This window comes from Euprymna scolopes, chromosome 11, assembly GCF_053919585.1.
Source record: "Euprymna scolopes isolate OS-2025 chromosome 11, ASM5391958v1, whole genome shotgun sequence".
NCBI lineage: Eukaryota > Metazoa > Mollusca > Cephalopoda > Sepiida > Sepiolidae > Euprymna > Euprymna scolopes.
This window is the reverse complement of record NC_136492.1, coordinates 23,313,645-23,338,463: the sequence shown is the minus strand read 5'-3', so window position 1 is coordinate 23,338,463 and position 24,819 is coordinate 23,313,645. Positions and strand designations below refer to the sequence as shown.

At 35.4% G+C, this 24,819-nt stretch overlaps 1 protein-coding gene and 1 pseudogene across 2 annotated transcripts in view; both read right to left on the bottom strand.

The window, feature by feature from the left end:
- Window positions 1–24,819, bottom strand: part of LOC145287805 (patatin-like phospholipase domain-containing protein 4) — a 137,146-nt gene that overhangs the window by 29,378 nt on the left and 82,949 nt on the right. The window lies entirely within an intron of this gene.
- Window positions 24,096–24,229, bottom strand: LOC145288406 (U2 spliceosomal RNA; annotated as a pseudogene).

Here is a 24,819-nt window from a genome sequence, read left to right as displayed (position 1 = left end):
TCCCGATCTTGAGTGTTAAATAATTCCTAAACCTAAACATAGATTCCATGAGCAAAGCTTCTTTCTTAGAACTGCACGCCTATGGAATTGCTTTCCGTTTTTCTGCTTTCCAGCTGACTGCAATATGGTTGTCTTCAAGTCTAACGTAAACAAGTTTTTGATGAGCAGTTCCATACAAGTTAACAAATTTACCGAATTTCCATTACTAACAATTATTATATTGTCCAATTTCTACTGTACACTCTTTAACCCTTATCCTCGAGTGGCCTCTTGGCCTTGATAAGTGGTGATGCCATACTCTTATTACGGTCAAAAACATTTTAATACTTTGTGATCATCATCAGAGGTAGATATTTTAGAAAGATGTTTTGTTCATTTTATTTTATTATATATATATATATATATGTATGTATGTATGTATGTATGTGTGTGTGTGTGTCAGGATGATTAATCAAAATCGGGAGTCGAAAAAAATCGAACTTTCGAGGGTATCGGTATCAGAATCGGAAAAATTTGTGTCTATTTTCTGATGCCGAAAACGATCCTTTTTCTTTGTTCTGATTTGTTAGATTTTAGTTAAAACTTAATTTTTCATGACTCGTAATAATGCTAAAATAATATTTGATTTTAAACTGCCAATAAAACTAAAAATCATAGATCATCTTCATAAGTTTATTTCTACGTTTACGAAATTATATGTACATATTTCATGGATTTGAACCGTCCCATATATATATATATATATATATATATATATATATATATATATATTATTCGTGTTGTGATGATTAATCAGAATCAGAACATTTTGAGGTCTCAGAAAAATTTGTGCCTATTTTCCAACTTTTATGGAATATTCTTTCAACCTTTTCTTGACAATTTTTCAAATTATCATACATGTCAAAATTTTAGTATTCAATTTTTTGTGCTAATTACCAAAATTTATAAACTACATACGAATTTCATTTTGCTAAATACGTTTCCTGAGGCATTCATTGAAACACCGTTGAATAAGGAAAAAATTTTATTTTCTTCATATTCCTTGTCAAAGAATAATTTGCTGTAAAATTTTATTAACAGAATTTAGAACCAATTACTCTCATATAACATATCTATACACATACACACACATATATATATAGTAAGTTAGAATGGCAATTAAGCTACATAGAATATTCAGCGTTTCATCCACACTAGGATTTCGTCAGGCTTATTCTTTTCTTTTTATTGTTGGTTTCATTTTGGATAGTAGTCCATGTTGTCTTGACTTTTAGTCTAGAAGAGGAATATCCATGAACCAAGATCACCTGTCATTTAATATCGTGATGTAGATTCGATTCTTAATTTTTTTTTTCTTTTGTATTACGGGCAGCGTAAGGGAAGGTTCCTATCACAGAGTCGATGATTCTGACCAGGGTACAGTTATCCCCAAACATAGCCTCCCAGTTCGTAACAATATATATATATATATATATATATATATATATATATATGGCTACTTCATTTAATCACATAAATTAATATACAAAAGTATAATTTTATGCGTAAACTAAGTATTTACCTCAACAGTGCTCAATACATAGGTAGAGCTAGGTAGTAAGTTTGAAAAATATATATGGCAATTAAGCTACACAGAATATACCGCGTTTCATTCACACTAGGATTTCGTCAGGCTTATGCATAAACAATAAAAAGAAAAGAAAAGAAAGGAGGGCAAAAATTGTAGGGATATTTATAAGTTGGTGACAGGTAGTGAATAAGGTGGGAATTAGATTAGGATGGGGTACTTAACTGCTGATAAGGAAAAAATAAAATAACAATTAACAATCCTTGATAGAGTTTGGGGGACATGAGTCATCGTCTAATATTTCGGGTTCCCTCTTCTTTCTCTTTTTTATTTCCTTTATTTCTCCTATGACTTTGTCCTTGACTGTTTTTGGTCTTTCTTGTCGACTCGCAAACTCCATAAGGGTTGGTCGGTTCTTCATTCTCATCATTTCCATGCGCATGACTTGGGCACATGGTTGCTGTAAAACTTTGTTGGGCGTTTAGAATGAAGATAACCCACATCTCACCCCTTTTCTTCAATGAGTGGTTCTTTGCTATGCTGGAAATCTCCGGTTCAGATATCTGCATTTATATATATACAATTATATGCATTTCGACCTTTTCTGCTATGTTGGAAAATCTCTAGATGTATTTGCCCTACTCTGGTAGAGACATCTGTATTTGTACATATACATCCATATGTATTTTGGCCTTTAATCAAATTGCAGGTTTTTCTCTGAGCTGGGTAACCTGTAGCTCCAGTGTACATATTTGTAGTTATACAATAATAAGAAGAAGATAGAGACAAGTTTGTGTTGTATTCTTTCTGATAACCAGTATATATCTATGGAGACAAAGATTTGTTGCGAAGTTCAAACCCCACGTCAAGCAGCAATCGTAACTTCCTGCACTGATTATTCCGGAAGGATGAAGCACTAATGTCTAGGTATTAAAAAATATTTATTTATTTATATATATATATATATATTAGTGATGGAACGATTTCAATATTTTAACCAAAATCGAATAAAACATAATTTAAGGAATCGGTTTGGCATCGGAAAATAACCTCAAATTTTTCCGATTCCGATACCTATGCTGATATCCCCAAAAGTTCCGATTCCAATTCATCGTCCCAACACTAATATATATATATATTAGTGTTAGGACGATCAATCGGAATCAGAAAAATCAGAGCTTTTGGGGGTATCAGAAAGATTTGAGCTTACTTTCCGATACCAAACCGATCTCTTAACTTATCTTTTTTTGTTTGATTTTGGTTTAAGAAGCCATATAGTGCAACGGTTAGAAGCTCCAACTGTCATTTGGGCGATTGGGTTCCGATCCTGGCTTGAAGTAGCCGTACTGATGAGCTGTGAAACAGCGAAACAGTACTGTATGCGGATGACTATAATGCTCCCTATCTTAGGTTGAGCATTTGAAAAGTGATATACAAATTACCATTAGCGTATGAAGTGATGCTCTTTGTGTAAACAAATTGAGCTTAGGTATTTGGACAATGTCAAAACATTGTTAATTCACTGCCCACATAGCAGCAGCCATATAGTGCAATAGTTAGAAGCTTTGACTGTCATTTGGGCGATCGGGTTTTGATCCTGGGTAGAGGTAGTTGCTTGTCTAGCCGCATTGATGAGCTGTGAAACAGCGAAACAATACTGTATGTGGATGACTATATATATATATATATATATATATATATATATATATATCCATATACATACACATATATTACAGGGTGACCCCCCAAAAACGGGTCCCAACTCTAATTAGGCCCCGTTTCTTAGTGTTTTGTCCGAATGAAATTAAACTTTGGTCATAACTAGTTTATTATACTCAAAACATCACATCAAAACACAAGGGTCTTTGGCCTTTTTTTCTCCGTTCTACAGAATATGTTCTAAATGGCCTCCATTTACCTTTTGTTTTTTGGGGATCACCCTGTGTATATATATATATATATATATATATATATATATATATATACACGCACACACCCACACACACACACAGAGCAAACGGAATGGCTTCTTTCAAAACAAATATATAAAACACACCTGACCTAGTATCTAACCTATACATACATACATAAGTATGTAAAAATAGTGCTAACTACCTTTATTTAATAGAGCAGTAATGATAAAATACATTCATTATAATCCATTGGAAAATTGTAATTGAGATTATATATATATATATATATATATATATATATATATATATATATATAATGATTATATCATTGTCCTCGATATTAATCAATATAACAGGATAAATTAATCAATTTTTTGGGTCTCATTGTAAAAAAAAAAAGCATCTGACCTGAAGAGGTTTCTCCTCTAAAAGAATTACAGCTAAAACATGTATGCACATATGTAGCCAATAAGGTTTGTGTAAATAAACATACTAATATAAATATATATATATATGTGTGTGTGTGTGTACCCACAATTTTGGGGGTATTGAAATCGGTAAAATTTGTGCCTATTTTCTGATGCTAAAAACGATTCCTTTAATAATTTTATTTGATTTTGTTTAAAACAAAATCATCTAGTGTTGGTAATAATGCTAAAATAATATATATATATATATATATATATATATATATATATATATATATATATATATATATATATATATATATGAGAGAGAGATGATGGGCCAATGTTAGATATAAATACATGCATAAATGATACCCGTACATAAGCTAATGATAGGAATTGCTTCTTTCAAACAAAATGCATAAAAAAATAAAAACTGAATAAAATAAAGAAATCGAAAAGTACTTTCCTTCTCCTCCATTGACGCACTTGTGCCAAACATATTTCCGCGACATTTAAACAAGACAGTTAACAGTTTTAATATCTGCAGGTGATGACAAGTGCCTGTGTGTGTTCAGGTCAAAGTTTGTTTTCATATTAAAGATTAAAATAGGTAATGCAATCAGGTCTTACTAGCACACACACATATATATATATATATATATATATATATATATATATATATATATATATGCATGTATAAACTTATATCTGAAGCAAGACAAGCAAATTGATAAATGCTGGCTTTTAAGAGCTATGCAGATATCTCTTTATTTAAACAGTAATCCTCAAAGGGAGTGTCCTTTTTATTTATTTTATTGTTTATTTTTGTTTGTTTTTTCTCATCCAAGCAAGGTGAGCATAAAGGGGCTACTTTTTTGGATCATGTCTACAGGGGACTGTGGGGAGTTTAGCAGCAAGATGTCGACTTTCATTACATTTAAATTTTTGCATGTTAGTGCAGTCACGGATGAAAAAAAAAAAGGAGGGAATTCCAAAGTTTAGTTATCCGAAGAAATCAACTATTAGAGTAGAAGGTGCCCGGGTGTACATAAAGTAACTGAATCGTATAATTTTTTTTTAATAAAGACTAGTTGCTCTACCCGGTATTGCCTGGATTTTTTTTTTTCTTTTTTAATTTGCTCTTTAACTCCAAACTAGGCAGATTCCCACTTGAACAAGAGAGGCTACTATTTGGGATCATGTCTGAGAGGAGACTGTGGGGAGTTGAGTAGCGAGATGTTTATTCACATTACATTTAAACATGTCAGAGAAGCAGAAAACAAGGAAGGAATTCTAAAGTCCAGCCGTCCTGATAAAGAAACTATTAGAGTAGAAGGCTTTCTAGCCTCTTAGGACCTCAACAGTAAAAGGGGTGGGCTTTTGCTGTTTGTCAAGTAAGTATTGTTGAATAAGAATTCATGGGTGTGATATGTCTGTTTATTATACAAACTGAGTATCGTTCCAATAAGTTTTGTTCTGACGAGGTAGTCTCTTTAAAATAGGACTCCACCGAAACATGTATGCAAATATGTAAAATGCATATATGTAACCAATAATGTATGTATAATAAACAGACTATATACTTGCTCTGTCCTCCATTGAGCACTCTTTAATAATCACGTTGGTTTCATTGGATTTACATCTAGGAATCCAATCTAGACAACAAATATATATATATAGATATATATATATATTTAGTTACGCGATTCCTTTGGAACTTACCTGTTGGATTGGAAGTTTTTTTAATTCGACCGTGTTTGAATTTTACCATTCTTGGATTTTTTACCCTTCACCGGACTATCCATTCATGTTAAATCTTTTTATCATTTTTTCTTTTACCTCCTATTCCCCTTATTCCCCTTACCTCACCCTTTTTTTTAACCAAGTAAGATCTGTGACTTACTTGTGGTTTCATTAAATACTTTTACATGCAAAATCCGATCCCGCATTTTGCTAATTCCTGCCCTCTGATGAGAAGGAGAGTATTTCTTCGAAACTCCGCGGATTAAGGACTATCCACTTATCTTGTGCTTCCTTTTTAAAATTAAATGTTTTTAACTCTTTTTCAAGATGTTTTTTAACGTTTTATTAATCATTTGTTCATAAATATATCTTCTTGCTCGTCCGTCGAAGTCGACGATGACCAAGGTATCAATCAGTTCGGCGTCGGGGGTTTGTGGGTCCTGAGATGGCTGATGAGGCCAATCCGTGCTCGGCAGACTCTTCCACACTCTGGACACGTGAAGGCGGTATCGGCAGGCTGTGAACCGGCAGCTCTCTCCTTCCTCCTCTTGCGCTTCTGCTGGTCATGTGTCATGCACTGATTCTCTGCCCTGTCGGCTCCTAGGCTGATGGCGCAACGCCAGGCCGAACGTTCAGCAGCGCGACTCTCCCAAGACTGGGGGCTGATGTCAAAGTCTTTTAGGGACGTTCTCAGACAGTCTTTATATCGTTTCTTTTGGCCTCCTGCATTCCGCTTTCCCTGGCTGAGTTCCCCATAGAAAAGTTGTTTGGGGATTCGGCTGTCGTGCATGCGATAGACATGGCCTGCCCACCGGAGCTGGGTTTTGCGAATTATGGTGGTGATGGTATGGAACCCCGCCCGCTTCAAGACTTCTGTGTCAGGAATTCTGTCTTGCCAGCGGATGTTGAGAAGATTACGGAGGCATCTGAGGTGGAAGCCATTCAGCTGTTTTTCATGTCTTTTATATGGCGTCCAAGTTTCACAGGCGTAGAGTAGGGTTGTCAGGACAACTGCTCGGTATACTTTCAGTTTATATATAACCAAGTAAGATCTGTGACTTACTTGTGGTTTCATTAAATACTTTTACATGCAAAATATATATATATATATATATATATATATATATATACACACACAGGGTGGCCCACTTAAAAGTAACCCAGAAAATGTAGTAGAGAGGAGGAACATTCTTTTATTGTTTAAATTATTTTATCTGACTGGAATAATTTTCAAAATGACATCATCCTAAGAAAAAAAGAGTAGTAAGTCTGTAAATGTCAATCTATACAGTTACTTACATTTGAATAGAGAAACAATATAGATTTTGAAAGCAGCACAAAACAACGCAGCCACAACAAACTACATAAAAAGAAAAAAAAACAAGATAGTTCTGTTAGGTTCTTTTTTTTTAGTTTTTTTTTTTTTTTTTTGCAACGTTGGTACATGTTCTTAATTAGAAAAAAAAAAAAAACTAATTCAATTTAATTTGTTAGTGAAATTATTTTACCATAACTGGATAATTTAAAATGTCAGCCTGTTTGTTTATTTTTATCACCGATAGCTTTCCTTTTACAAAATCAATGCTTCAAAAATAATTGTATCTGTCAGAGTTACTTCCCTTCATTCAGTCGACTTTTTTTTTAGTTTTTTGAAAAAGTGGAAATAACTCTGTATTGACTCATACAGAATTGCTTCCATTTGGTGGACTTCTCATTTTTTTTCCTCAAGATGACGTGAAATATTTTTTTTTGTACATTTCACTCATATAAATCACAAATGAAAGAAAAAAAAAATAATCCTTAAAATAATCCTTAAAGAGTCAAATGTTCTCGCGTTACCTACGCATAGTTCAAACATTTCAAAATTCAACCGCCAGATACAACGCGCGGTTCGATACAGACTTCTTTCTCCAAATTTACAACATGGCAAGGAAAAAGAAAAGGAAAAAAAGAAACAAAACAACGCACTGAAGATGGAGTATACCTCCGAAATATATTTGTGATAAATTTCAAACAAGTAAAATATTGTGAGAATTGTGAATTGGTTGACTTGCCGAGGGTAGGTCGGTGGGGAAGAAAGGAGTGCTGGTAGCTGTGACCAACACGGCCGGTGGTCCGTTAATCAAAGAACCTGAGTGTCTATTCCTTACAAGTTAAATAGACATTCCAGACTGAGAGTTGGAGTAGATAAAAAGGGGTGGCCGCTCTACTGTTGTTGTAGTAGTTGTTGCTGCTGTCTTTTAGACAAATTACACTTCGACCATCGTTACCCATTTGTTACTTTTACAAGGAAAGACTGCTTGTAAGCAACGTCGACATTTCGTTGCAAGACTTAAACCGTCTTTTCCCCCCCCCCTATTCATCGGTATGCTAATTCCGACAATATTTGTTTATTTCCTACTATTACGTTGTGATTTGGTTTCAAGCGCACTTGATGTGTATTTTATTCAAATTAAAACAACGTTTCTATTGAACTCTCATTCTTGACGTGATTCAATTTAATTTGTTACAGAAATCATTTTACCAGAACAGGATATTTTAAAATGTCAGCCGTTTTGTTGTTTATTTTTTATCACTGATAGCTTTCCTTTTACAAAATCAATGCTTCAAAAATAATTGTATCCGACTCATACAGAATTGCTTCCATTTGGTGGACTTCTCAATTTTTTTTCCTCAAGACGTGAAGTATTTTTTTTTTTTTTGTACATTTCACTCATATAAATCACAAATGAAAGCAAAAAATAATCCTTAAACAGTCAAATTTAATAGGTCCCACACTATCAGTCAAACTCCAACCTCTGTCCCATCACCACAATGTTGCATCCCTGTGCTTGTTTTACAAGTACTTTAATAGAATCTGCTTTGATGAAACAGCACTTGCGCCTCCGCAATGTACGTACTCCCGACAAATATGACAAGCAGTAAAATTCCACCTCTTCATTGTTGAGGTTCCTAAATGCTGGAAAGCATTCTACTCTAATAGTTTCTTCATCGAGATTGCTAGACTTCTGAATTCCCTCCTTGTTTCTTGCTCCCCTGACTTGTTTAAATGTAATGTGAACAGATATCACGCAATTCAACTTCCCACAATCCTCTCTCGGACATAATCCCAAATAGTAGTCGCTTGTGCCCAAGTGGAAATATGCCTTGTTTGGAGTGAAAGAGAGTATTAAAAAAAACTGTTTTTAATCCCAGGCAATACCAGGTAGGGGCAGCTAGTTTTTTTTTTTTTAATAAATTTACGTGATTCATTAATTTTCTGTATATCCGGGCATATGTTATTAGGAGCGAGCAGGGGGATCAATGTTCTCTTTCATACGAGAAAAATGAGTTAAAAATAACCCGAGCAAATACGCATTCAGCTGCCAGATATCACGTAAGAATCAGGGCATTTCCGTTCACTTTCGGAACTTTCTTGGCACTTTCTGAAGATTTGCATTTAAAGAAGCTAAACATATACGTAATGGGCATGCTAAATCTATATAAGTAAAACCGTGTGTGTGTGTGTGTGTGTGTGTGTGTCTCTCTCTCTCTCTCTCGTTTTATTTTACTTCAGTCGAAGTTCTCAGAAATCAAAGGGCCCACAACGTGGGGCTAACACTTGAACTATGGGTTAAATAAAAACTTGAAAAAAAATATTCTATTAAAAACTTTTTCTTCAAAATCACTGGATTCGGCATTAAATAACCTGGAAAGGGTTGATATGCCGTAAAAAAAAAAAACAACCAACAAAATCCTCCAGCAGAACCTCACAACTAGATGTCAGGTGGCTCACACTCTCACTACTTCTGTATGGCAAAACCTGTACTTGTTATTACTGAGACCATTCTTCTTAAAAGTTTTGGTCATCAAATTTTGATCTTGGGCAGTCTTTGTAATCTGCTCTTGATGATAGTGGAGTTATCCTCTTTTTAGCCAATCTATAAAACCTTCATTTTTCCAGAAAATATATTTGTATGTTTTTTTTTGTTTTATTTTACTTCAGTCGAAGTTCTCAGAAACCAAGGGGTCCTGGGGCTAACACTTGAACTCTATATGAGATACATAGATATTCGAATGTTTCACTTAAGTTCCCTATTTCTCAAACACTGAGTTAATAAAGAAGTTGAGAACATAATTTTCCTCTCCCCAATTAACCATTTTCATATATTGTATTATATCTTTCATTTTGGTCTCTTGGTCTTACTGAATTCCAGGACAAGAATTTATCTAGTCTGGTGGAGTATCCAGTTTCGTGCTATTACTTGGGGTAACATCACTTGGAAAAGGTGCACCATTCCTCGTAAAAGCTAATATGGGTTAGCCATAGTGAGAAGATATTATTTGGACAGCGAATACTATGTGATTTTGAATATTTGGTCAGGGTTTACTTCTATGGAAAAAGTATCCTCATACCAGGTTGTTCTGACAAACCCCTGTACAGAGAGACCTTAGACACTCGAGGACAGTGTCTAGTAGGCATTCAAGTTCTCGTGTGTGTGTGTGTGTGTGTGTGTGTGTGTGTGTGTGTGTGTGTGTGTGTGTGTGTGTGAATATTTTATTTGTGTGTATGTGTGTATATAAATACTGGGCACATAACACTGAAATTAACAGGAAATAGTAATCATTAATATGACAATATTTTCAATATTTTGACTCGAGTACATATCAGTTAATATCTTACATGTTTTTATATAGAGTGATGTGGTTCTCGATTGATTAACTGGTTCGGATATATACTCGAGAGTCAAAACAATGATAAGAATATTCTCCTATCAAAGCTCCAGTAATCATCCACCAAAGATGGTTCATAACGATTAAAGTCTTTGTTTGGATGGTTGAATAATGCGTACAAGAGTCAGCAAGTTGAAATTCAAAATGTTCATTTCAACTTGACATTTTTCTATTAATTTTTGCATATGTAAACTAATCATAGCTAAAAGTGGTTTAATTTTATCACTTTTTTATCTGTCTTAGCTTAAATGGTAGTAAACGCGGTTTTGATTTTGATTCTAGCTGATGGCACCCAAGTCATGTTTTTTTAAAACTTTTGAAATCAGTACTATATATTTTATTAACTATAATAATTATTAAATACCTACAAACACTAGTGTTTCATCCTTTTGGGAATCATCAGCGCAGTGTGTCACGCTTACTGCCGGTCGGGAGATTCGAACCCAGCCACAAAGCCATCTCTGACTCCATTAGCAAAGAACAAACCTCACGGTCAACCTCAACTGTGAGAAATATCCTCGAAATTTAAACATTTATTTTTAAATGTCCTAATATCCGTCCAAAATGATCTAATGATTATAACATGATCTCGCGTGCGAGCATATATATATTTATATATATTGTCACAAACAACCACCTCGACATCAAGTATTGTTTTAGTATTCTGTTTGTAGTATAGAGTAGGTATTTGATTGGCATCTTCTGACTGAACGGGAATCCACCAAAACCCAGTATTAAAATCAGTCTGGAGAGATTCTCTTTCCTTGGCCGAAGACGGAGAGAGTGACGTGTGGCGGCAGAACAGTTACTACACCACAATCCGATCTCGGAAGCAGAGGAAAAAACCCACTACGGATTTCATCACCCACGGAGAGAGAGAGAGAGAGAGAGAACGAGGGAGTTGAAAAACGCTCGATCGACGTCAGCACCACCAAACACCTCCTCCAATATGAAGGCAAGCGACAGGTCGTCCTATAGTCAACGCACGTAGTGACCGTGCTGTGCCAAGAAGCAGAATAAGGAAAGAACATGATTTCGTCAATTCTATTTTTAGAATCGAGGGGCAAAACAAAAGAAAGGAAATATAATAATTCCCTCGTGCGAGGAGTTGTGACCAAAAAGTTTGACCGCATAAAACGTGTTCTGGACAACCAAAGCGATGTCACATTTCTGAAGTTGGCAAAGACGGAAAAAAAAAAGATATCTAAATTAATCCCTCGATAAAGCTATTTTGGATAACCCAAAACGGATGCCGACGGGCATGTTTAAAAGAAAAGAATTGAACTGTAAGTGAAAAAAAAAAAAAACAAATTTTACTTTCTTTCTCTGTCGGACAGGAGATCGGATTTTTCTCTCGTGTGGATTGGTTGCTGCCGTTTACCTTTTGTCTTTCTGTTATAGGATTCTCTTTCAGTTAATATGTTAAAATATTCCCCAATCCCATTTGCTTTGAATATATTTGTTTTTGTTAAATCTTTCTTTCCCCTTATTAATAAATTTAGTTTTATATGATTTGAAAGTGTTTGCTTTGTTATCTCTTGCAAATCTTATTGTGTTCGATTTTTGTGTTTATTTTGTATCCGCCTATCTCACAGAAAATAATTGTTGTTTTATTTGTTTCAAACCTTTTTTGTATAAAAAAGGAAAATTGAACCCAATCTAGGAGCTATGAACATACCCCTACTGCAGAAGATTTGTCTGCCTGTGATAAGCGTTTGCTATCAATAAATGCCCACCCATATCCCTGTGTTTGCATTTTATTGTTATATTTAAATATTGCCCCGGCCCGTATGTAACAATATATGGTACTAGTGCATGAGCTGGCCTGGGCGTGGCTTATCACTCGCTCGGATTTCTCCGTAAAATGACGTCACATGCTGCCATCTGACGGAGAAAATGGACGAGGGGTGGGGGTGGGGTCGTACAGAGAGAGAAAACGCGAAAAAATAAATGGCCGACAGGGGGGGGGGGGGGCTAGTAGCGCCAAATACAAGTTTCCAGAATATTTCAACACGAAACTGCTTGAAAAATTAATTCTAGCATTTTCTTTAATTACTATAAAATTAATATAGTGGTAAAATTATTTAAAAAAAAAAAGAAAACAAAAGCCAAATTTGAAGCCAAATTAAAAAAAAAGAAGGCCAAACCATTTCAAAAAAGGTCAAATTCACGAAATTAGCCATTAAAAGAATAATAAATGGTAACATTATCAATAAAAGTTATTTTCCAACTTATATGCATCATTCGTTGGTATTTTTAAGTAGTTTTAAGTGCTTTTTATTTCATATCGAATGTTAGAGCGGTTTCCGCTAACCTTGCCAAGTTCTAAAATGCCGTAAAACATACGGTTTTTTTTTTTTGGTTTTTTTTAATAATTACTACTTTTTTAAATAGAAAAATGAATGATGCAGGTAAGTTGCAAAGTAATTTTTATTGTCAAATAATAACAGAAAAACTTACCGTAATTATTTTTCACATGCATGGGAGTCAAATAGAAGAAAACTTGTCGTAATGTTTCCAAGGAAAAAAGCTAAACAAAAAAAAATGGACGACTGGAGGGGGGGGGGCTAGCAGCAGCGCCGGCGCCAAATACAAGTTTCCAGTGCTTGAAAAATTAATTAACGAATAACACCGACCACTCTAATTTGTTTTTTTTTTTATAGGTAATTGAGGTCGCTGACAACGAATCTGATAGTCAAACTTGGGGCAAATTTACCGTTTGCATGGTATTTACCCCTGAACCCACGAACTACTTTTGACCATTTTGCAGCTTCTGTTTATGCTACGCGCATACAGGGGGGGGGGTGATGTAAGGTTTCCGTTCTGCTAGATCTACAGCAGATGTCCTTACAGTTATATCGCATAGGATTAGCAAATCTCTCGACGGTGGCAATCTTTCTAGGGCAATTGCTCTTGACATATCTAAAGCCTTTGATAGGGTATGGCATAAAGGTTTACTTCATAAGATCGCTAGCTATGGTATAGCTGGAAAAGTCTTCTCAATTATTAAATCATTTCTTTCTGATAAGTTCATAAGAGTAGTAGTTGAGGGGCAAAAATCAGAAGCTCACAGTATTAATGCCGGTGTCCCTCAGGGATCCATCCTGGGCCCAACTCTTTTCCTGATCTACATTAATGAGCTTCCAAATCATATCCTTACATCATTTGTAGACATTTATGCTGACGACACTACTATTTATGGTACCACATCTAAGACAGTAAACGACCAAGTTCTCTCCAATTCTCTCTCCTCTGATCTTGAGCACGTAGTACAATGGGGAAAGGAGTGGTTGGTTACTTTTAATGCATCTAAAACCAAGCTTCTCTCTTTACATCATCAACATTCTAATTCACATTTGTCATCAATTGAAATGAATGGCTCTCGTCTTCAGGAGGCCTCAAGTTTTGACAAGCTTCTGGGCTTGACCATTACTCCTGATCTTAAATGGAACACGTATATCAAATCTGTTGCCAAGGCCGCTGGAAAAATGGTGGGATCTTTCTATTGATCCAGTAGATATCTCACTGCTGATGCTATTCTCTACCTATATAAGAGCCAGGTACGTCCAAGGATGGAATACTGTTGCCACATCTGGGCAGGAGCTGCTAGAAAGGACTTGTCCTGCCTTGATAGAGTTCAAAATAGACTTCGTAGCCTCGTAGGAGATGTCCTTTTCTCCTCCTTGCAACCTCTATCTCACAGAAGAGATGTTGCGAGTTTGTCTCTGATGTATCATTATTTTCATGGAAAGTGTTCAACTGAGCTTCAATCTATGGTCCCCCCTCGCCAAACTTTCACAAGAAACACTCGTCTAGCTGTAAACACTATCAATAATTTCCCCCACTCTTTATCTGTGCCTAAACCTAAACGTAGATTCCATGAACAAAGCTTCTTTCTTAGAACTGCACGCCTGTGGAATTGTCTTCCGTTTTCCTGCTTTCCGGCTGACTACAATATGGTTGTGTTCAAGTCTAAAGTAAATAAGTTCTTGATGAGCCGTTCCATATAAGTTATTAAATTTACCAAATTTTCATTACTAATGATTACTATATTGACCAATTTCTTCTGTACACTCTTTAACCCTTATCCTTGAGTGGCCTCTGGGCCTTGATAATGTGGTGATGCCTTTGTAAAAAAAAAAAAAAAAAAAAAAAAAAAAAAAAACATTCGATATGAAATAAAAAGCACTTAAAACTACTTAAAAATACCAACGAATGATGCAGATAAGTTGGAAAATAACTTTTATTGATAATGTTACCATTTATTATTCTTTTAATGGCTAATTTCGTGAATCTGACCTTTGGCTTCTGTTTTCTTTTTTTTTTTTTTTTTTTAAATAATTTTACCACTATATTAATTTTATAGTAATTAAAGAAAATGCTAGAATTAATTTTTCAAGCAGTTTCGTGTTGAAATATTCTGGAAACTTGTATTTGGCGCTGCTAGCCCCCCCCCCCTGTCGGCCATTTATTTTTTCGCGTTTTCTCTCTCTGCACGCCCCCCACCCCTACCCCTCGTCCATTTTCTCCGTCAGATGGCAGCATGTGACGTCATTTTACGGAGAAATCCGAGCGAGTGATAAGCCACGCCCAGGCCAGCTCATGCACTAGTACCCAATATATATATATATATATATATATATATATATATATATATATATATATATTCTATAGAGAATTAGTTCTGCTATAATAAATACAAAATCCGCATGAATTAAAATATATTTAAGTGTATTTTATGATCGTATATGCATAAACTTATAAACAGTTACAAGAAACTTTATCACCGACTGCATTAATTGATAACACTGCCTGAAAGTTCATAGGTCAAACTCCTCAGCTTGACATTCACATATAACATGAATTAGAACAAATGCAGTGAAGACATTGCCAAGGTTGCTAAGAAAAAAAAAAAAAAAGGTAAGCTCTCTTTACTGTACTAGAAAACTATTCACACCTGCCAATATCAATATCTTTACAAAGTCACGATTTGCCCATGCAAGAAATATTGTTGCCATATCTGGGCTGGTGCATCGATTACTAGTTGCTCCCTCTTAGACAGGCTCTCCCAAAAATGAGTTTCCAATCAAATAGATCCTGCACTGTTGGTTAACAAGGGACGTGGTCATCGCAACCAGCTATAACCCAAGCCAATGTTTCACAAGTAGGAATGGTACGAGGTAGGTACAAGGTAGGTTCAATCCAATGCTGGATTTTCGCAGTGTCAGTTAGTAGGCTTTCTTGTGTGTGCAGTGTGTTTGCTCAGCTGGTAGAGTGCTCGCCTCGCATGGAAAAGGCTCACGTTTCAAATCCCGAGTCCGGATGTATCTAACTGATGAGCCCAAAATGAAGGCGAAACTCGAGTCTTAGACTTCCGGTTTGTTGACTGTCATGGCACTTGTGAGCTGCGATGTTGTCTGGTTGTGGAAATAATTATATATATATATATATGTGTGTGTGTGTGTGTGTGTGTGTTATTTGTTTTTGTGATACGTTTTAAATGAATTCAATTATTTACGAAAGTGCATTTTTATCTAAATGCAAGTTATGAATAATTTTCCCTTTAACCAATTTGGTACCCCCATATGGGGATCGGCATATATATTGTTTTTAAAATATAATTTATATTTATATATATATATATATATATATATATATATATATCTCATGTATATGTGTGTGTGTGTGTGTATATGTATGTATATATATATTAGTAATGGAGTCCATTTTACAGCAGACATGATTATAATTTTTTCCTGTTCCAATTCTGATTTGAATAAAAACAAAATCCAAGTAAGATATATCGATCTTGTCTTCGATCATATGGGAAATGAAAATAGATACTTCCGAGTAGTGGTGGTGGTACAGAGTGAATGGGGTGCACGTATGGAGCGATAGGATGGGAGGATGTGGAGAGAGCTTGCTATCCTGATCCTTATAAACATGTGTACAAGCACTTAACATAGCAGTGAACATTAATGGATACACGACACTCAACAACATTCTTGCATCGACAAACATGCACGCTTGTGTGTCGCACTTGTACTTTGCAAGTTATGATTGGATGCTTGGAAAGATGTAGTTATTTATTCGATGTAGTCGTCCTCGCACACATACACACACAAATTAAATATTATAGAAGCAAAAATAAGTGTATATTTGGATTTCGAACGTTCACTATTGGTAATATATATGTGTGTGTGTGTGTTTCAATAATTTGGATTATTCCGCCTATTTTTCTTATTTTGGGATGTTTAGGAATTGTCATCCTACACTGATGATTACGTAAGCATGAAACACTAGTGTCTGTAGGTATAAAAGAATCATTCTTATTTAAATATATATATATACATATATATATACATATATATATATATATACATATATATGTGTGTGTGTGTGTGTATGCGCGTGTACGTACATATATATATATATATATATATATGTGTGTTTATGTAAATATATATGTGTGTATGTATGGCTATGTGCGTATGCATGTGCGTGTGTGCGTTCGCGTATGTGTATATATATATATATATATATATATATAGAGAGAGAGAGAGAGAGGGAGAGAGAGAGAGAGCTCTAGATACACACATGTACAGTCTTGTATTTTAAACGATTTTATTTATTGGAAAAACAGATTATTTCAGGAAAAGGTAAAGAAAACATTTTCTTTGTTATGGATTGTGTTTATTAGAAAGGGAGGTGGGGAGAAATAAGAAAAAGAAAAATACAGAAGAGAAGAACAAGGAGAGAGAAGAGAAAAGAGAGTGAAAGAGAGAAAGGAGCAAAAACAACAAAAGTAGAATTTAGGTTCGTCTGGCCAAAGAAACGGCAATTTATAAAGGTCGCAGCCATGGAAGAACGTGATAAAAAATATCTGGTATTGTTTTTGTTAAATATTGATTTAGATTATCATTAATGAATATTAAATAAGCAATCATTTCAAGTGAAAATTTCGAGTTTTGTTTTTAGACAAAAACGACATCAGGTCAAATTCAGTGGCCATTTTGTTTTTTGTTAGTTTTTTTTTTTTTAGCTTATTCACATGATGTTGACACATTTCTATTAAAAATCCAGTTAGTATTATGCATCTAAAATTGAAAAAAAAAAACATGCTGGAAAAGTGTTTAAGTTTATTTGAAGAAGCTGGGGCAAAAGAAAATGTCACCGAATTTGGTCTGATGTCGTGTTTATCTAAAAACGAAACTCGAATTTGAACTTTAAATGATTCCTCATTTAATAATATTTATTAAGCTCATTTATGAAACTTATTATGTCTGTCTCCATTTTTTTTAAACTGTATCTCCTCCAAGAAGGTTGTAGAGCGGGGCGAGGTGCGTACAAATAAGTCTTTAACCGGTAAAAATAGCTGCTACGGGGGTCATAATTAAAAGAAATTGGAACTTTGCAAGCATAAGTCGACTTAATCTGTACGTTAATCTTAGTTTATTTTCTGCTATCTCTTGTCCAGCTGACGATGGCTCATTTTAGTTTTGAATTCACTACTATATATTGGGTACAATATAATATTAATAATAGAGAATTCACTATATAATCTATAATATAAATCTCACCTGTCTGATTAAATGTATTTATGTTTGTATGTCTGCCTAAAACTTTCGACAGGCGACAGAATATCACGAAATCAGTATCATTTTGAAGCTCGACCCTTCGGACGATAAATATAAAAAATTGGCTAAAAACATTAATTCCTTCACCCTCAACTGGGCACTTTTCTACAGGGAGGGGGTCGCTTTTTTGCCGATATTTTCGAAAGTCATACCATCTTTTCGATTGACTAGCCTTAATTTAAACCTACGTCACTTGCAGTCTGGTGATGGATATTTTTTTGTTTTGTTTTTTTACATTTTTTTTTCTTCTTCGCGATACGGGTTCGAGCCTGCCTGCCTGCCTACTACCACTTTTTTTTTTTGTTCTTTTTGCTCAACACACTTCCAAACACCCGGGCAACGCCAGGCACCCAGGTTAGTTTGTAAATAAGTCACTCTTACAAATCAACATCAGCATCCGAGTGTCTTATCTATGGACGACCAAGAACTGGGGTTTACAATGAGGATCTTTGGGTGTATAAAGAATTTACGTACCCATCGCTAAGTTAAGATATAGTAACCTAACAATGTTGCATTCAAACTCTTTGTATACTTTTTACAAAGGTAGTCACCACTTATCAAGGCCTGGAAGCTACTCGGGGGATAAGGGTTATTGCATGTACAGTAATCAATGGGATAATATCGTAGTAATCGTTAGTATTGGAGATTTGATAAAGTGTCTTACTTAAGGAGGTGGTTCATCAGGAATTTGTTTATATTCGACTTGAAGACATCCAGGTTGTAGTCTGGTTGGAAACAGGCAAACGGAACAGAGTTCCACAGGCGTGCACTTCTAAGAAAGAAGCTTTGTTCATGGAATCTACGTTTTGGTTTTGGCACAGATAAAGAGTGGGGAAAATAATTGACAGTCAGCTAGATGGGTGTTTATCGTGAAAGATTGGAGAGGGCGGGAGACCAGAGATTGGAGCTCAGACGAGCACTTGCCATGGAAGTAACGATAAAACAAAGACAGGTTCGCAACGTCTCTTCTGTGGGAGAGAGTTTGCAGGGAAGAGAAAAGGGCATCCCCCACTTAGCCATGAAGTCTATTTTGTACTCTGTCAAGGCAGGAAAGGCTGTTTTTAGCAACTCCTGCACAGATGTGGCAGCAGTACTCTATCCTTGGACGTACTTGGCTTTTATATAGATAGAGAATTGCATCAGTAGTGAGATATCTTCTGGAGCAGTAGAAAGATCCTACGATTTTTCCAGCGACCTTGGCAACTGACTTGATGTACATGTTCCATTTCAGGTCAGGAGTAAAGGTCAAGCCTAGAAGCTTATCAAAACATGGAGCTTCCCCTAGACGAGAGCCATCCATTTCAATTGATGCCAGATGGGGATCAGAATGTTAATGATGTAAAAATAGGAGCTTTCTTCCCATAATTAGTCCCTTCCTAGATGTAATAAAACAAGCGATATCTCTCTTCTTAATCTTCATTTAGTTCTTCCACTATCGCTCTCTCATGTGTATACAAATGGACTGTCGCTCTCAATTTTTATGCGACCCTCTCTCTTTTTAAAATGAACATTTCTTTTAAACGCGCATCAAATCTGCACGCTTTATCTAAAGATGATCAACGTTTAAGACGACATGGCTGCATAATGCTTTATAATCAGGGATTTCCAAACTACGGCCCGTGGGCCAGATTCGGCCTGCCAAAATCTTTAAGTCAACTCGTGGAGCTCTTATTAAAAAAATGTAAAAATATTCAGAAAAAAAAATTTTCTTTTAAATAGTATGTTTTTTTCTTTTTTAAAAAAAAAAAAAAAAAAGAAAAAAAGAGATTGAGGTCTTGGAGAACCAGTTTCATTAAAAAGCAAAGCTGATGAGCAATACTATAAAATACGATCCAAGTTATTTTCTATTTTGGCCCACATAATATATGCCCCCACACCGTTCAAAAACTTCGGAGATCTCTCCTTTATCTTTATACCACCAGTAAAGAGAATAAGAAGTGGATCATGGGATTATTTTCGTCAACCTCGTAACTCTCATTTCCCTTATTTTGTCCTTTAGTCCTCACATTCCATGAGCAATGTTTCTGTCAAAGAGGGAAGAATTGCTGTTTTCTAGGTCAGAAACTATCTATTTCAAACTTAATGTTACTTAGTTTTTGGCCTTATTTTTTTGTTTGGTTTTAACTTCTTGCATCAAATGGCTTTGTGCCTTGTCTGGAGCCATTTCCATTTTAAAAAAAAAAAGGAGTGAAAATATAACGATGGTTGGTTGGTTGGTTGGTTGGTTGTTTTTGTTTTACGGCATATCAACCCTTTTCAGGTTATTTAATGGCGAATCCAAAGATTTTGAAGAAAAATTTTTTAATAGAATATATTTGTTGTTTTCAAGTCGGTTTCTATTTAACTCATAGTTGGGACCTTAACAGGTACTATCACTCCGGGTCAGAGTGGACCTGGGAGCAATGGCAATTAAAGGGTGGCTCCACACTCCTCAAAGCCCGCAAGCTAGGGCCTTACCACTGGATATAGTTTAAAGTCATATCTAAGACCATAACGATGGTAGCAATTTAACAATCTTAGAAAATGGTGTTTACTACGTTTAACATTGAAAGTCTTTATATACTCTCTCTTCCGTTCCATAATTAGTCACTTCTCCAAGACACTTTCGCTTATCTCAATAGATTCATCCTAAAATGAAACTATTTTCAGTATATGATAATTTATCTCATGGGAGAAACTAAGTTTGAGTATATTTTTCTATTATAATTTAAACCAGTTATGTTTTGCTAAACACAATTATTACATAATAGTAAAACATCTTCAATCCCTTCTTAACCTCAATCCCAAGTGTTTTTTTTTTCTTATCACCCCCCTCCTCCCCACTTCCTTTTTCATATCAATAACTTCGCAGGTAAAAAAGATATGAACAGAGAGAGAGAGACAGACAGACAGACAGGAAACGAGGGTCAAGGGTGAAGATGGCAGAAAGATAAAGATAAACCAAAGTCTTATACAGGCTTGAACCGTAAAATTGTTGCTCTAGAAAAGACGACATGATTCCATTTCTGTTTGATTAAAACTGGTTTCCTATTTTGGGTGCAGACTAGTTACTAATTGACCAGTTGTGTACAAATCCCAATAGCGATAGGAGCCTTCTATCATGTCTGAAAGTGACACAATGTTCATCGAGCAAGATCAGAGATGCGCCACTGTACAACTCATGCTCTCTACCGATCCAAGTTAAGAAAACAGGAACATTGCCCACACCCTCAAAATGCATCGCTGGATTGCCACGAACAACAGGGACGTGCTCAGGGTGATGAAAACAAAGTTTCCGGCCACGATTATGGTCATTGGTGTGGTTTCAAGGAGGGCCACATCATGCCACCTCACATCTTCAAAGTTGGCTTCAAAGTCGACACCAAAGTGTACCTTAATGTGCTAAAGAGTGTGGTAATCCCCTGGTGCAATCAGGTGGTCACTGGCAGACTGTGAGTGTGGCAGCAGGACTCTGCACCAGCCCACAAGTCCAAAGAGAGCCAGGCTTGGCTTCAGAAGGAATGCTACGACTTTGTAGCCTTCTCTCACTGGCCCATTCTCTTCCCCCGACCTGAACCTGCTGGACGACTTCATTTGGTCATATGTCGAGAACATCACCAACATGACCTCCCACAACACTAAAACCAGCCTGATCGCTGCCATCTGCCGAGTATTCACTGAGCTCTCGCTGGTGCTTGTGGAAAAGGCATGCTCCCAATTCCGGACCCGTATGGAGGCTGAAGGCGGCTACATTGAATAGATGTCAGCTCTACTATATAATTACCTGCACTGATTTTTTCAATAAAAGTTTTAAAATAAAGCTGTAGTGTTGTTTTCTTTATCGTTCCACCCTGTATGTTTTCAACTCATTTCTCTTTCAAGAACTACTGGAGAAACGGTTATTGGCACAAGTTGGATGCTCAATGAGCTGCGTTCAATTTCTGTTGGAGTTACTGCATCTTTATCTGTTGGCATCTAGCAAGATTGATATAGTGTGTAAAAATAATATTAAAAAACAGTATTCCCCATAAGGTTAGTGTGGTGGCCTTGAAGGGCCGAAAAAACATAAGACAACAAGAGGGTAAGTTGTTTAGTTGTTTTGTTTTATGGCATATCAAACCTTTTTGGATTATTAAATGCCAAATCCAATCCCTTTGATAAAAAAAATTTATGCTTAAATAAGTTATTTAACTCGTCAAATATTTATTCATGATGTTTGGTTTGGTTGTTTTGTTTTACTGCATATCAACCCTTTTCATGGTTTTAATGTCGAATCCAGTCATTTTGGAAAAAGTTCTTTATATCTTTAAATATTTATTCATTGTGTTTAGTTTGGTTGATTTGTTTTACGGCATGTCAACCCTTTTCAAGTTATTTAATGCTGAATCCGGTCATTTTGGTAAAAGATTTATTCATTATGTCTTCAAATATTTATTCATGGAGTTTGGTTGTATTGCAGAGTGAAACTTGTTTTTGGTCTTGATTTTTCCAAATATGATTAAGTTTTGCAAAGGGAAAGGAAAAAATAGCATCAATGTTCGATGCATTTTAGTGTAATATATGTGTGTCTAAACTTGTGCATCGTCTAGTGGTATAAAACTTACGACAACAGATACATTTTAACAACGGATACATTTTAACAACAGATACATTTTAACAACGGATACATTTTAACAACGGATACATTTTAACAACGGATACATTTTAACAACGGATACATTTTAACAACAGATACATTTTAACAACAGATACATTTTAACAACAGATACATTTTAACAACAGATACATTTTAACAACAGATACATTTTAACAACAGATACATTTTAACAACAGATACATTTTAACAACAGATACATTTTTACAACAGATACATTTTAACAACAGATACATTTTAACAACAGATACATTTTTACAACAGATACATTTTTACAACAGATACATTTTTACAACAGATACATTTTTACAACAGATACATTTTTACAACAGATACATTTTTACAATAGATACATTTTAACAATAGATACATTTTAACAACAGATACATTTTAACAACAGATACATTTTAACAACAAATACATTTTAAAAACGGACATCTATATATATAAAAGGCAAAAATCGGTGTGTATGTATGTATGTATGTATGTATGTATGTATGTTTGTTTGTAACGCTAAAACTTTTGAAAGACGGAACCAGAGTTGACAAATTTGGTATCATATTGCACCTTGATCACCCGGATGACAAATATCGAAATTTCACGTCAAACGGACCAGTAGAAAGGGGTCAACTGATCGTTTTTCTCCTAGGGGGGCCCCCAAAAAAACCTGTCATTTTAACGTTATTCAATACGTGTCACGTGACGTGACGTCAGCTCAAACTTTTGACAGACACAACCAAAGTTGACAAATTATGTATCATATTGAACCTTGATCACCCGCATGACAAATATCGAAATTCCACACCAAACGGACCATTAAAAGGGGGTGAACTGATCATTTCTCTCCTAGGGGGGGCCCCCCAAAAAACCTGTCATTTTAATGTTAATATTACATAATCCAAAAACGCTTAGTCATGTCACGTGACGTGACGTCAACATCCAGTAATGGCGAACAAATGTAAACAAACACTTTGTTTTACCGATACTTTTGTAATTTCTCTTCTGCTTTGTTCTAGAGATTATTAAACTCCATGACAATGTCTCCAACGTATTTAACTGGTTAAAAATAGTATTTATACAAGAGTTTTAACGAAAAATATCAGGAAAAAATGTACAGGAATAAAAAAAAATTCAGCTTTCAAAATATTCGTCGATAAAAAAACCGATCTTTATATTTACGCTAGCCATTTTGTATATTACCACGTGACCTGCTATCTCTTAAACTGGAGGGGGGGGGATCCACTTGAATCCAACAAAACCAGTAATTTTTTTTTTCTATTATATATACATCATTTTCTATAAAATTAAGTGTAGACTTTATAATTATAACAAAAAATGTTATTCATACTAAAAAAAAAAAACGCTTAGTCATGTCACGTGACGTGACGTCAACATCCACTAATGGCGAACAATTGTACCTATTTACTATGCCTCCCCACGGGACAGAGTTAGACACCAGGGTCGTTTTTTAACGTGGAGAAAAGGTACAAAAATAAAAATTGTCTCAGTCGTGGAGGATTTCTCCTCCACCGAAAGAGAACAAGAAATAGAAGTGCAGCATCTGAAGAACAGATACTACACTTTGATCTTGACCAAAAGGCCAAGAATGCGAACAATTGTAAATAACAACTTTTTTCACAAAACCAACACCGTCTTCCTTTTTTTTCTCTCTCTCACCCACTTACTCTTCCCTCTCTCTCACCCTCTTTCTCTTGACGTCACACCACTGTTAAACTGTGGGGGGGGGGACACATTCCCAGGCATTATCTCCTATAGATGCACATTTTATTAGAAATTCAGCTTTCAAAATATTAGACGATAATAAAAATATAAAATCAACACCCTCTTTCTCTTTTCTCTCTCTCTCACCAACTTACTCTTCTCTCTCTCTCACCCTCTTTCTCTTGACCTCCTACTACTGTTAAACTGTGTGTGTGTGTGGGGGGGGGGGAAGAGGCAGCTTGAAAACCAACAAAAACAGTGCACAGTTTCCCAAGCATTTGGGGTGGGAAGGGGGGGAAGAAGCCGAGCGCACAGTTTCGTGTGAGAGAGAGAGAACAATTCTCAACCTATATACTCAACAAATTTTTTATCTACAGATTTGAAAGTTTGTATATAGGGTATTCAGACATATGGAAATATATCTAGCATAATCTATCTATTATATCTATAAAAGTGAAAATGTGTGTGTGTGTGAGGTAGC